Below are 13,866 nucleotides of genomic sequence, written 5' to 3' on the forward strand. Positions count from 1 at the left end.
TATTCGTGCTTACGTTCTCCTGCACCAATTTCCTTTAAGGAGTTAGAAGGGGACTAACCGACTCTGAATCTGGCAAGCATGATGCCACAGCTGTGTTTTATTTGGTGGCAATTATTAAGATCAGACACATCCTTTTCATTTGACTTTGTACTACTTTATTTATAGAAGATTTACTTTCCTAATTAGATTTTATTCTAGCTGATGTGAAATCAGTTCTTGTCCTCAGACATATGACTGAAGTGGTTGCAGTTTGACGGAAAACATGTTAGGTGGATGGGGGAACTAGTCTGACAATTACATATTACTACGAGGGTGACAAGATAAGGCTGGTAGTCACAATTTGAGAACCCACTATGTGCTAAAGGCTGAGTCCTTCCTGGGGGTGCATATCAGAGTGATCAGCACATATTGGAACTTTGGTCATAATCTAGGGGCACATGTCTCCTGAGGCAGAAACAGTGAATTATCTACTTTCTTTGACAGTGTCCTATATTCATTTAATAAATTGACAGTGTTATTCTTTTTACTGATATTACTATTATTTTATCAGATTATTTCAAACGCTTATTTTAAAATGGCAAAGTTTCCCAATTTTATTAATAACAAACTTAGCCATTTCCTCTTCTACGTCTCTCCACCTCACACTTTGTTTCTCCAGAGGCAGCCACTTTCAACTCAATGAGCTGTTTTTCTTTCACATAACTATTAGAATAGAATTTCATTTTGATACTGTCTGTCCTTCCAATCTTCAAGGCCGGTGATGTGCTAGAAGCCATCGACCACGCCAGCCTTAATATTCTCCTCAGCTCAACGCAACTTTAGACAGACTTCTTCCTGACAATCGGCACCCCGACGTCTTTTTTTTTAGAGCATTTACTTTTGAAAACTTGTAGCCGTAAATTCTTTTTATGCCTGTTTGAGATTTAAATCTCCTCCCAGCCTCTGCCCAAGACTTTTTCTCAAGTACTTCTAGAAGATAATGTAGGGAAAAAACCTACATGGCCTTGGGTATGACTGAGACTCTGTGGGCTCAAGAGAAACTCTGCCTCCCACACCCTTCAACTACCTAGAAAATTTTGAATTAAAGGCCTTGACTATAATAGGAGATTGTCAGAGATAACCTTTTATGACCTATCTTATGGCAGGGCAAATTACGAATTATTAAACACCTGCTCTTATCTTCCTGCAATGACCTTCCTCCCCTCTGAAGCCCCAAGATGATCCTTAGCCCAGAATGTCATATATACCTCATTTCCCTTTTTCTGTCTTTGAACTTCCCATGTATGTGGGGGGTTCCCACACATATGTATATAATTAAATTTGGTCATTTTCTCTTGCTCATCTGCCTCATGTCTATTTGATTATCAGATCAGCTGAAAGAACCTTGAAGGTAGAAGAGCTTCTTCCTCCCCATTTCTTGTGATAAGTGGGGCCACCAAGTACAGAGGAAGAGAGAATGCAGGGGTGCACAGGAGTGACTACAACAAGCAGCATGGCGTCAGGTCAAATTCCCCTTCCCCAGGGCATTGCTGAGTCAGCCTTAGGTAAATAAGCAAAGGAAGCTTCACAGAGCCCTTGGTCCTTATTTCCATCCCTCTTGCCTTCTGCCCCTGTACTCTTCCCACAATCTCCATCTGGATATGTGTCATTTTATTTCTTTCTCACTTCCACGTTTTTCCTCCTTCTTAGCCATTGTTTGAAATTCTAATATGAATTCAGATTTTCACATGAGTGGGAAATTGCCAATCATAACTGGACCAAAAGGCAAAATGCAAGCTGCATGGTCTCTGTTTTGCTTTGGCTCCGCTATTTCAATAAGGATAATCTTTGAGTTGTGATTTGACCTTTCTGAGCCTGAGTTATACATTCTCCCAAAATGAGAATAACATTGCCTCGATTTCATAATTACTCTAAGAGTAGTGAAAAGTATGTAAAACAACTGAAACATACAGAACAAACAAAACAACTGGAACATAAGCATGAAACAAATGTTATCTTCCCCTGTACTGAAAACTGGCTGCTGAAAAGATGTCAAAGAAACATTGAAAGGTAACAGTGCTTCTTGATTATTATAGCACAGATCTTAGCCATTAGAATTCTGCCTCTCTTTACCAACTTTGATACTGATTTGTTGTGAGAGTTATGACTTCTGGTGACTGGCTTACTAGAGAAAATTTCTTCTGTGTATTAATAGACATTAATGAACATCTATAGCCATTAATGGGCTCTACTCTCTACAGGGCACAAGGAGAAGCTAATTTATGCCTGTGGCAGATCCTGAGACCTCCCTATTAAGGAGTTCCAAGATGCTTTCAGATGAAAATGATAAATAATAGTGATAAAGTTCTCAGATTCATTCCAGAAAGAGAGGTAACTCCTCCCCTCCGATGAGACTTACAGGTGATCTTCTTCGGTGAGACCTTAGAAGTTTAATATTTGATATTGATATTGGTCTGAGTACGTGGAAGGACTTTACTTCTCCCAAAAGAATATTAGATGTATTGATCAGAATTTTCAGAACAGAGGCAATTCACTGGGAGAGATACCTACTGCACCACTGTGACATCTTCACACAGTGCCAAAAATGATCACCTGGACAATTAGTCATTTGGAAATTCAAATATTTGCTGTGGTCCCAAGACTCAATTCAAGACTCTTCTGAGGTGAAATCCCAGTAAATGATAAAGTAAATGAATGCTTACTGTAGTTCCTTTAAGAAGAGTTTATCTTAGGGAAGCATATCAAAATATTTTCCAAAGCAGATTGGTTATTAGAGTAGCTAAATAACAATTTTAAATTATAAACTACAGCTTTTTTCACTTCATCTTCAGGGTCCCATATTTTTCCCCCCAGTCATGATGTTGTGTGGTCCTTAAAGCATGACATAGAGTCAATAGCTCTCAGAACCTGATGCTCTGAGGATACACTATATGCCGCAGTAGCCCCAACTCACAGGTAGATAAGCCCAGGGACAGCCTTGTAGCTGTGCTGATTCCAGGGCACCTGATAACATCTACATTTGACAAAAAGTAACATGAAAACATTTTAGGACCTCCAAGTATCTGGAAATAAAACCAGGACTTTTCAGTGGTGAAAATAAGCTTGGCCTACCTCCACTTTCTGTGAATACTAGTACATAGAAATGAATGAATGAATGAATGAATGATTAATTAATTAATGGTCCAGACAGGCTTACAATATTGTGGAATGATTTAGATATTCACATTTTACAAATAATACTTTTACACACACACACACACACAACAAAAATTTCAATGTATTTATCCTATTAGAAAGATAATTTCAGGACTAATACAAAACATTATTTTATCATACAGCACAGACTGTGTGTTTTAGTAATGGCATTCAAGTTTAAAATTGATAAATGAACATTTTCTATCAATTCAATTAAGATAATCTCTTCAATTTAATGTATAATCTTGTTTGGATTTAAAATAATCCAGAAGTAATTGGAGAATCTCCAGATGCCACCTGACCTTTGTGATAAGCCAAGGAAATTATGAAGGACTCGTGGACACATCTTCTGAAGAAAGAATGGAAACACTTTCTGATTCTTTAAAATAACTTCCATTAATGCTTCAAAGAACAATAACTCCAATTCATCTCTGGGTCCCCAACAAAACCCTAACTGTTTATTTATCCAGGCAAATCATCAGCTTCCTTTTTTTTTTTTTTTCTATCTTGGTACAGATGTCATATGCCAGTTATAAATCATTAATCTCTCATTATTAAAGCAGGCTGATTATTGATGCAAAAAATGAACTTTTCATTTCCAGGAGGGATAACCATAAAATCTCACTGCCCCTCTCGGATACTACATATATGAATCCTGAGCCTCAATTCAATGGCTGTTCAGTTGGGCGAAAATATTCAGATAGCATGTCTAGTGTGACCCAAGAATTCTCATAATTATAGCATTTCTTAAAACTCTTTACTAAGGTATGAAAATAATGAATTATGGCCTACAAGAAATACGAGCTCGAAAGCTCCGTCCTGAGGTAACAGAGAAGGCTTCACAAGGAAAATGAAATTGTTGGGTAATAAGTTTTGCTTACTTAGGCTGTTAATATGCACCAGTGACTATGTTCAACATTTGTATATATTATTTAATCCTATGACTTTCCTGGGAGTCATTAAGCCCATTTTACAGATGACAAAACCCAAGGCACAAAAAATAATGTAATTTTCCCAAGATCATCAGTGAGTGAGTGGCAGCGCCATGATTAAAACCCTGACACTTTCAATTCTGATCTCTCACCTCTGGCCTTTACAAGGCCTCATCCTGATGTTTGAAGTTTAGAGGAGAAGGAAGAGAAGATCCACAGAGGGAGCAGAATGAGTCTGTCCCAGGAGGTAATGTTACCAGAGGTAATGGAGGAGTTCAGTTGTTTAGAATCTGCATCAGGAAGAACTGAGGCTGAGAAGAAGGTAGGAACTGAGTTTGGTAAAGGGAAGTCTGGTGCCAGATCATAAATATCTCCCTAAGGAATCTGAAAGGCAGTGGAAGGCATTGACATATTTATACGGGTAGTGACATCAAAGTTACAGCTAATAAGTACTAAGATTCTACTGGCTTTTTACATACCCTAGCCACTTTGGCCTCATCGAAATCCTGTAAAATAATTACTCTTAACCTCATTTTGAAGATGAGAAAATCAAAACACAGAGAGGTTAAGTAACTTGACCCAAGGTCACACTACAAGAAAACCACCTAGCCAGGATTTGATTCCAGACAGCTGTTGACTCTAGAACCAAGCTCTGTCCTAAATTTTATAATGCCTCTTATGTCTTGTCTTTATTTGGAAAGAGACAATGAAGATCATAAAAGAATAGTGTTTTTAACCATATTGAGCTCATAAGCATTACTTCATTGATTGATTAGTAAGCTAAATTATAAGCTACCTACTGTCCATATAGACTGTTTTCTATAACTTTGAATTTAAGCAGTGCAGCTATAAAAATTGGTGGCTTGGGAAATGTTCATATCTAAAGTAAGCTCACTCTCCCCATATTAGCTCTATCTTCAGCACGCCAGGAAGCCCTTCTATAGACAGGGTGACCAGCTCCTGTTTTGCCTGGGACTTTTCCATTTTTAATACTAAGAACCCCTCATGGTGGGAAACCTTCAGCTCTTAGAAAACTTGAAGGGTCAAGTATATTCTCCCTTCTCTGAATGAACAAACTATACTGAATTCTTCTTTAAGAAAACTTGTACAAAGACAATTATATAGTTATGCTGAAAGTCCTTATCCTGTGGAGAAAAGGCTGGCTTCTTAAGACTTAGAAGAAATCAGCTCTTTGGAGTATTTCTAGATAGCTTTCACTGAGATTTGTAGCAGCCTGATCTGGTGTTACCAGAAATCTAGATCTAGTCAAGGGAAGGGCATCCTCTGTTATAGGGTTATGATTTTGCAGGCTGTAAAGCAAACCCAGAGCTGTCCAAGAATAGCTTTACCTACTATGTGCATGTTCTTTGCATATGGCTTCAATTACTTCTGTAATATAATTTTCATATACCAATTAGTATTTTCCCTGAAAACACTGTTTGGTTCCCAAACACAGTGTAAAATGTGAAAAAAAAAAAGTATTAATGAGCTAGGAATCAACTTATATTTTTTAGTCAGAAGACTCAAATAACAAGACCATAGGCAAAATAAGCCCATGTTCTAATTTATACCTTGCAAATTAGTAACTATATAGCAAAATTAAAAGTTCCAGAGCCTGGTCCAGTCTATAGAGTGCCAGTTAGTAACTTGATTTGAATTAGAGAAAGGTTGCCCCTCTGGCCAGATGCAACCTCGTGGGGGCTATGCTGGTCAGTGGGTACAGGTTGGAATCCAGCCCCTGCCGGCCTCAAAGCCAGGGGTACAGCCACATACAGCAGTTCTCAGAAGTCTCTGACCATCGGTCTGGTTTAGTTTAAAGTTTCCATCAGTTTCCCAAATACCTTATCCTTTACTGTGATTTTATAACTATTGAAAACATCTTGAATGGTCACAAAGAAAAATCTGTTGATGATGACCTCTGTAATATCCCCCACATAGGAGAATTTGGGGTGAGGGCAAAGGATAGTGCTGAAATGACTAAGTTGAGGAGAACGTGGGCTTATTTTGCCTTCTAGATTTATGTCATACATTCTGTCCCAGAGAGAAACTGTTCGTGTTATTCCTGATGCCAAGTCCAAGAATTTAGTGTTTCAGAGTCCCTTAGGGAAGGGACTCAAAGCCCCAGCTTGGGTCAGATAATCAAACTTAGCCAGTGGGATGTTGTTCTGTGAAAATGTTTGTAGGAACCATATAGATGGAGTAGAGGCTAGACGGGTTGTCTTCCCGAACAAAGAGAAATACATGACCCAGAAGAAGGTAATCTGAGGGTCAATGTGAGCAGTGAAGTGCCATTACTTGCACAAAAATGGTAAGGCCCTGCATTAATCACAGATTTGGGTTTAACTTCTTACAAAGATAAGCTTTAAAAAAAAAAATCAGCAAAATATATATACTTAACCAAAGCCATCGACGGTCCCACCCCTCAACTTCGACCTGAAGGGTTCTCTTACATTTTATCCAGTTTAAATTCTAGTAACCCCCAAGACTCAATATATGTCTTGTCCTATAATAAACCTCCCTCAGTATCATATTCTTTACTAAATTCTCTCTTCTCTCCACTTCCAAGGCATTGACAACTCAATTCACACATTACCTCCTCTGATTATACATTGTTTTACATTATTAATAAAATTCTAAAAATCTCAAAACCCTCATCATAATTATGATGTTCAGTACTATTAATTAACAATCACCTTCCTTCTATTTCCTGCAGGTTGAACCACAGTGCCTGATGCATTCTTGGTAAACACCTTTGAAAACAGATCTTGGGAAGATGAGACTGAACAATGAATAACTCCACAACAAGATAACCAGGAGTGCCAGAGTAACTTACTTTTTTACGTAGACTCACTGATATACATGCTAAGATAAGACATCAAGCTGGAAGCTCAGTGTTTGTAGTATAAGTAACATGGATTTGTCCCCCATAAATTCTGTAAATGAGCATGAAGTGAAAAAGACCATTATTCCATCTCTTTAACTTTCTACTTAAAGTAATTACTTACAGAAAGAAGAAATTCAGAAATCTCACCGAAGGAGTACTTTTTTTGTTGTTTCTAGAGGGCAGGAGAGTTTTTATTTCAAGACCTATTTCCAGATCTAAAGCTTGTCAAGTCAGGCATTGAACAGATTAGAATACTGGCTCACTAATTTGGATTAATTAAGTGACAATCAATTTGAATTGGTGGAAAGGCAAATTTTTGAGGCATATTTAAAAAGCATAATAACTAGAATCTGATTAACAAAATGTTACAGGAAAATATTGTTCAGAAAGCCCCTTGTTTAATGAACTCCTCATGAAGACTTGTCATTAGCATAGCTATTGTCAGGGTGTTCTCAGAATGATGGAAAACAGTTTTTTTCTCTAAAATACATTGACATAGTCTTTTATATGTGTTACACTATTTTTATTTAATTTAATATCAAAATGTTTTCTTTTTGTGTAATATTTTGCAGTTCAGAAGCATGTTCTCATTTAAACCTTGCATGATCTATCAGATAAGTAAAGCAGAACTGTTAGCCTTCCACAAATACAAATGTGAGGCTTGAAGACTTTCATGACTTTCATGACTTGAAGATTTCATGACTTTCCCAGGATCTAAGACCAGTGAGTCATGGGATAGGATCAGAAATCAATAGTCTCAAGTTCCTCGTCTAAAACAAAGGAATCGATCTTTCAGTTTTCTCTAAGATTTTTTAGATACATTTCCTTAATTTTAAATGTGTTTACAAGAAACAGTATTTCATAACCATTGATCTGAATTGCACCAATTTTAAGACATTTGAGACCAAAATCATTGCCTTAACTTTAGAGATAAATGTAGATGTACCCATAGGAAAACTACACAATTAAAATATTTATATATCCAACAAATCAAGCAAGCACAGAACTCTCTTCACTCTTAGACTAGTTTTTTTTAGTTCTTAGGGATAATGTGTGTGAGGCATCATACATAGGCCAGAAGGAATTGAAGTCCATTGGCTGCTATGGCTGAACTTAACTGTGTTATAATTCTCACCATGTCCCCATCTCCTTTTTTTGACACATTACAATTGGAAAGGAATAATATATGTCAAAGTTGAAAAAAATATGTATATTTATATGTGTGTGTACATATGTTCACATATAATATATAATTATATTGCATATTATGTATAATGATATAAATAACATATTTATATTATATACACATTATATATTTAATAAATTAATATTTTCTTATGTCCATATTAGCGAGCAGATAATTGGACCTAATTGATATTTCAGTTTACATCCAGTATCCTCTATCTGTACTCGTCCTGCAGAGATGTTTACTGAGGAAATTGGATTTACTGTTTGCATAAACCAATAGCTGATAGCTTTGCAGGTCCAATGAACAAACAAAATAACATTACTGGATTATGTTACTTTGCCATTAGAACTGATTTGGTGAAATACTGTTTCTTGTAAACACATTTAAAATTAAGGAAAATTATCTAAACAATCTTAGAGAAAACTGAAAGATCGATTCCTTTGTTTTAGATGAGGAAATGTAACATATGGTTCCTTCTTTATATAAAGAGTTTTTCTTTATTATTGTTATTTTGAAAATACCAGGAACATGTTGGGAATGAAGAAATTTGACGACATCTCATTATTGCCATTATTGACCTGAGTAGCACCAAATAAGAAGTGATATTAACAGTGATATCAATATGGACAGTTGAATACAAAGTTGGGAATTAGTAGAGACATATCCTAATGTGAATTCTGTGGTTGGTAAGTTACAACATTTCTAAACTTACTTTTTCTTATCTGAAAAGTATAAATAATAATTCTGTTAAGTGAGGATCAACTAGGTAATAAATACTGTGCTTTGAAGATCATAAATTGTAAAGAACAAATGACAGAGTTGGAAGAATAAGAAATTCTCCTGAAATTATTTTAAACTATAATACAAAAAGCCTTCTACACAATACAATTGTTTCCCCAAATGTGTTTCCAGATAGAATTTTTATTAACCAATTATTTATAGCAGCAAAGAAGCTTGGGTTTTGTATGTTCAGCACAATTAATTTGTAAATATAAATGGGTAAAAGTCTATGACCTTATTCTGAAAAAGAAAATTGTCACAGTGATTAGATTATTAGAAATGTAAAGGATTTTTAAGAAAACCAACGGTTTGTGCGAAAGGCTAAGTAAGTTAGTGATGCTGAACATAACAAAACCAAATAACCCAGTTGACTCCCACTCGCTCGCATTAGCTGTAACCAGGGCTTAGTCCTCTTCTGAATTGTTTGTTATAATCCTCAATTCTAAGAGAAGGAAAGAAGTTTAAGGGGATTAAGTAAGTTGTCAAAGATCATATGGCCAGTATGTTAGAGAGAGAGAATTTGAACCAGATTCTACCTGGGGCAGTGGGTTGGATGCAAAGCCTATTTTTTTCCCCCTACTCCCAGGCCTGAATTAAGAAGTCATTCATTCCTTTTATAAAAGTGAGATAGCCTTTATCTTTGTGACTCCCCTATAATTTATCCATTTTCTTATTTGGACCTCTGCCTCTGGCTCAGATAATAAAGAAAAAAAGACCTGTTATCTCCTGCAAGCCATCATAAAACAGCACAAGAACAAGTGACAGTCAGGCTCCCTCTGTGCCCCCCTTGGCAGTAGGAGAAGGCAGAACTGTGCAAGGGGGTCGCTGAGCAGCTTGGGATGCCAACCATTTGATGGCTGGTTGGTGTGTGTTGGGCAGTTTGGAGACTAGGAAAGGACAAAGGTGAATATGGCCTCACCCCATTATTAACTGTAAATTCACTAGCCAGTTCGCCAGACCGAAGGAACTCCTAGCTTGCCCCTCCTACGGATAAAACTAGTAAATAGATATTCACCAATTTACCCTCAAACATAAAAAGTTCCTTTATCCAAACAGCTTGGAAAATGCCTGTGTCCAGGGCCAGCTGTAAGGATAAAGAGTCAAGTGGGTCTATTTTGGTGACATTTTTAGGAACCTCTATAACAAAGCTTGAGACTTTTTTTTTTGCCTGGGAGCTCTCTTACTTGTGACATTTATTAGTCCATAAGTCCCATTAGTTCCTCTGCTGGGGAAAATAAAGATACTTACAAAGCCAGTATTCTGAATGTGACCCCTATGTGGCCCACTTAGCTTTGCTCTCGTGCTCCGACAATATCCAACTCCATCCCGGCTCCAGACGGAGTCACAGAGAGGACTATGCCAAAAAGTGTGGATGAATCAAAGCACAACTACCCCAATTATTAGAAAAAATGAATCAAATATTAATTCTACTGGTCATGGGCTAACGGAGTTAAAACAATTTTGTAAGAAAATATTTTAGATTTTCTTTTTCTTTTTAACTTTAAATTAGAAGTGTTCAATACATGAACTTTATGAACTTTTCTCAGGTCCCAATTTACTTATGTTATTTATCATTCAAAATATTCCAAAACTTGGCTCTGAATCTACATACCTATAGGTACATTAGGGATATTTAGACATAGATCAGCTCAGGCAGGTGTATTGTCTTAGTCATCTCTATACCCATCCATTCTTGACCTCCCCATAGTCCCTGGAAGAGGCAGCTCAACTAACTGTGTCACATCTGAGAGGCTGAATAACCTGTCAACAGCTGTGCAACTATTAAGCACCACCACAGGCAGTTTCCACAGCTCAGCAGTCTGAGTCTAGGGTCTGTGCTGATAATCCTACAAAATGCTACATTATTTGTTCTTCATTTCAACCCCTTGAAGTATGTATCTCTTCACTGTTAGGATGATTATATATTTTATCACCCAAACCAGGATGCTTTTGAGAATGAAAGTGGGCACCATGGTCATCTAAATAGGATTTCAAGCTTAATTTTGCCACTTACATGGTATATGGCTTTTGAAAAGTTACTTAACCTCTGTGATCCTCACCATAAAATAGTGATAACATGACTTTTTGTTGCTGTGAAAATGAGATAATGCATGTAAACTACTTAACACTGTGCCTCGATAAGCACATTCTGAATATGTAGTCTTATTAATAATTTTTAAATTATTATTAGAACAGAATTCAGAAAGCATCAGAGTATTTTCCAGGAGCAGAGAGGGGGAAATAACCTGGCTTTTTGTTTGAGAATACTTGGGGAAAGTCTTTGTGGGAGGTAATTTGATAAATTTCATCTGTCTTTTATACTCCACCAAAAGGAGCACGACCACAAGAAAACCAATTAGTGGAGAGTCATGTTTGTGAGTATATATACTCATACACACGCAAATAGAATACCGTTATAAATAGTCTTAGTGAGACTTCTGTATTAAACAGATAGATCTGCTTCAGCCTTGTTAATTGCTCTGTGTATTAAACTGGATGTAATTTTTCCCCTCTCTGCATTTGGTGAGTGAGATGCATTGCCCTCATTGCTAAAACCCTCAAGTGCCCTCCTTCGTTCTCTTCAGAAAATTATTTCTACTTCATTCAATTCATTTCAGCAGCCTTAATTTCTTAAATGGTTTCTGAATTTGCCGTTTGAGAAAGAATGCCCTGTGTATGTAAGAAATAGGATAGTAAAGAAAATGACAGAAGCAAGATACCTTGATTCAGTTGGTGTGTCCACTAAATGTAGCAGTTTCCCATGTAATTTATGGCCAATATGTGAGACAACTGGTACATTGGACCGCACTGCTTCTTCTAGAGAACTGTGCTGTGCTTTGTTCCATTCCTCTTCTCATTTCTTTGATTCTAAAATCTCTGACTTCATTTCTTGGTCTGATGTTTTTCCTCCTAGTCCTTTACCTTATTGATGAGTAAAAGCCACCTCTGCCTGCCCTGGATTAGTCAATTCAGAATTCTAACTAAACTCTTTTTGTGTTTCAAACTCTTACCCCATTATCCTCAAGGCTTAAGATGACAGGTCTCCCCAAAAAGAAATGACCTTCACACACCATAGAGTCCAGTACTCCTCAAACTGAGGATTGGGATGTTTGGGCAATTTCTTTGCCCCACTCTAGATTCATCTAACTGCATGATTTTTTGAGGATCACTTTTCATCTTTGGTTTATTTTTTAAAGAAATAGCAAACAAGATGTACTATCACATGGAAAGAAAGATCAGAAATCCAAATTTAAAATAGGCATTAGAAAAAATAAAATCAAATTCCTTCTACTTTACAAATAAAGAAACTATTATGGTATTAGCGATACTTAAGATTTTTGGTCATCACCACTGAGAATCTAATGAATCTATAAACTCATTAGAAGATAATGTATGCACATTAAATTTCAAGGACCTTAGAGACCTACTAAAGCCCATGTCCTCAGATTATGAAACTTGTATAAGGTTGTGTATCCCCCTAACTCAGTGCAATTGGTGTATGGATCATTCATTTTGGTTGTTTGTATAGAATTCAACGTAATTATCATATATTCATCTTATATTTTTCTCTAGTCTTTCCAGCCACAACATTTCATTAATATTTATAGAAAACATACACAGAAACAAACACTGGAAGGAAACGTGTCAGAACATAAGCCACATTAAACAAATAATTAAGTATCTGTGACTTGCAACAATTTGAGGTTATTTTATGAGTTTCTATAAGAGATTGTATTAAGTTAAACAGGCTGTTATTTTTATAGGTTTTATGTAAATTTATTTGCCAAACAGAGAAGTTTTACACCACAAAGAATCCTCATATTTAATATATGAATATAGTCTTCTTACTTAATATCTCAGTAAAAATGAGGAGAAATAGCTTTGTGAATTCGACTTCTCATCCAGATAAAAGAGTCTCGGGTTATTCTCTATGTCAAATTGATAAACTACAAACTGGAAAAAGAAATCAACCCCTTCTCTCAAGTGATGAATGATCATGCATATGAAATGTTGTTATAAATGTACTATATCGTGAAATAAAGCCATTATAATTAATCAGGAAAGTATAACAGATCTGTTGAAGATAGATAAGGAAAAACTTGGGCTAGAAAACTCCCAAATTAAAACCCAACAAAGTGAGGTGTAAAATGAGGTTTCAAACATAAATGTTTTCAGATGGGTTAATATCCTCCTATAAAAAATCCTATTAAAATCTACAATAAGAATATATAATATGCTTCATCAAGACTGACGGACTTCAACCAAGAATTGCAGGAGGAGTCTGTAGGACAAATAAATGAGTATATATCATCATGTCATAAATCTATTGAATGAACCCATGAATGTGTTTCTCTTGTTATACTCAACGAAAGAGCCAGAAGATGCTAAGACCTCAGGCATTAGCAGTGATAAAGAATTTGTCTAAGCAGCTCATGAGCTAGAGTCAAGGTCTAGGTACATTTCTGTCTGGTCAGAGAGCTGGTTATAAAAATTCATGGGCCTACCCAAGGCCCATAGATGTATTGGCTTTATGTATTTGTGCTTGATGCTTTTTAGTGTCAGAGAAAATTTACTATAATCCTTGACCTGAACACGAGTAAAAGATCAATTGTCCAGGATTAAAATGGAAATAGTGATACTACAGAAGGTAAATTTATGAAGGATTATGTCATCAATTTAAAGTTGGAATCTTAAGAAAAAGTTCTATTCCCAGCTTTGAGATAATTCACTGAATGGCTTTGGGGAACTTCTAGACTCAAAGGAGGAAGAGGGGTCATATATTCTACTTCTGGTACTTTCTATTGTACATGAGAGAACCTTAACACAAATGAGTTTATGCTACAAAGGGGGTGTGAATGTTTCACAAAGAGTAGTCATAAAAAAGA

General features: G+C 36.3%; 2 long non-coding RNA genes across 3 annotated transcripts in view; one reads left to right on the top strand and one right to left on the bottom strand.

Annotated features, from left to right (window-relative positions):
* LOC120609113 (uncharacterized) overlaps positions 1–6,912 on the top strand; it is a 463,755-nt gene extending 456,843 nt beyond the window's left edge. Inside the window, exon 4 of the long non-coding RNA XR_005654677.1 lies at positions 6,841–6,912. This is a non-coding gene — a long non-coding RNA (uncharacterized LOC120609113). The remainder of the gene's footprint in view (positions 1–6,840) is intronic.
* Positions 1–13,866, bottom strand: part of LOC120609111 (uncharacterized) — a 193,390-nt gene that overhangs the window by 64,285 nt on the left and 115,239 nt on the right. The window contains exon 3 of one of the 2 annotated variants that reach the window (XR_005654673.1): positions 6,961–7,060. The exons of the other annotated variant lie outside the window; for it this stretch is intronic. This is a non-coding gene — a long non-coding RNA (uncharacterized LOC120609111). The remainder of the gene's footprint in view (positions 1–6,960; positions 7,061–13,866) is intronic. 2 annotated transcript variants of the gene reach the window in all.

Source organism: Pteropus medius, unplaced genomic scaffold, assembly GCF_902729225.1.
Source record: "Pteropus medius unplaced genomic scaffold, Ma_sr-lr_union100, whole genome shotgun sequence".
NCBI classification, from domain to species: domain Eukaryota; kingdom Metazoa; phylum Chordata; class Mammalia; order Chiroptera; family Pteropodidae; genus Pteropus; species Pteropus medius.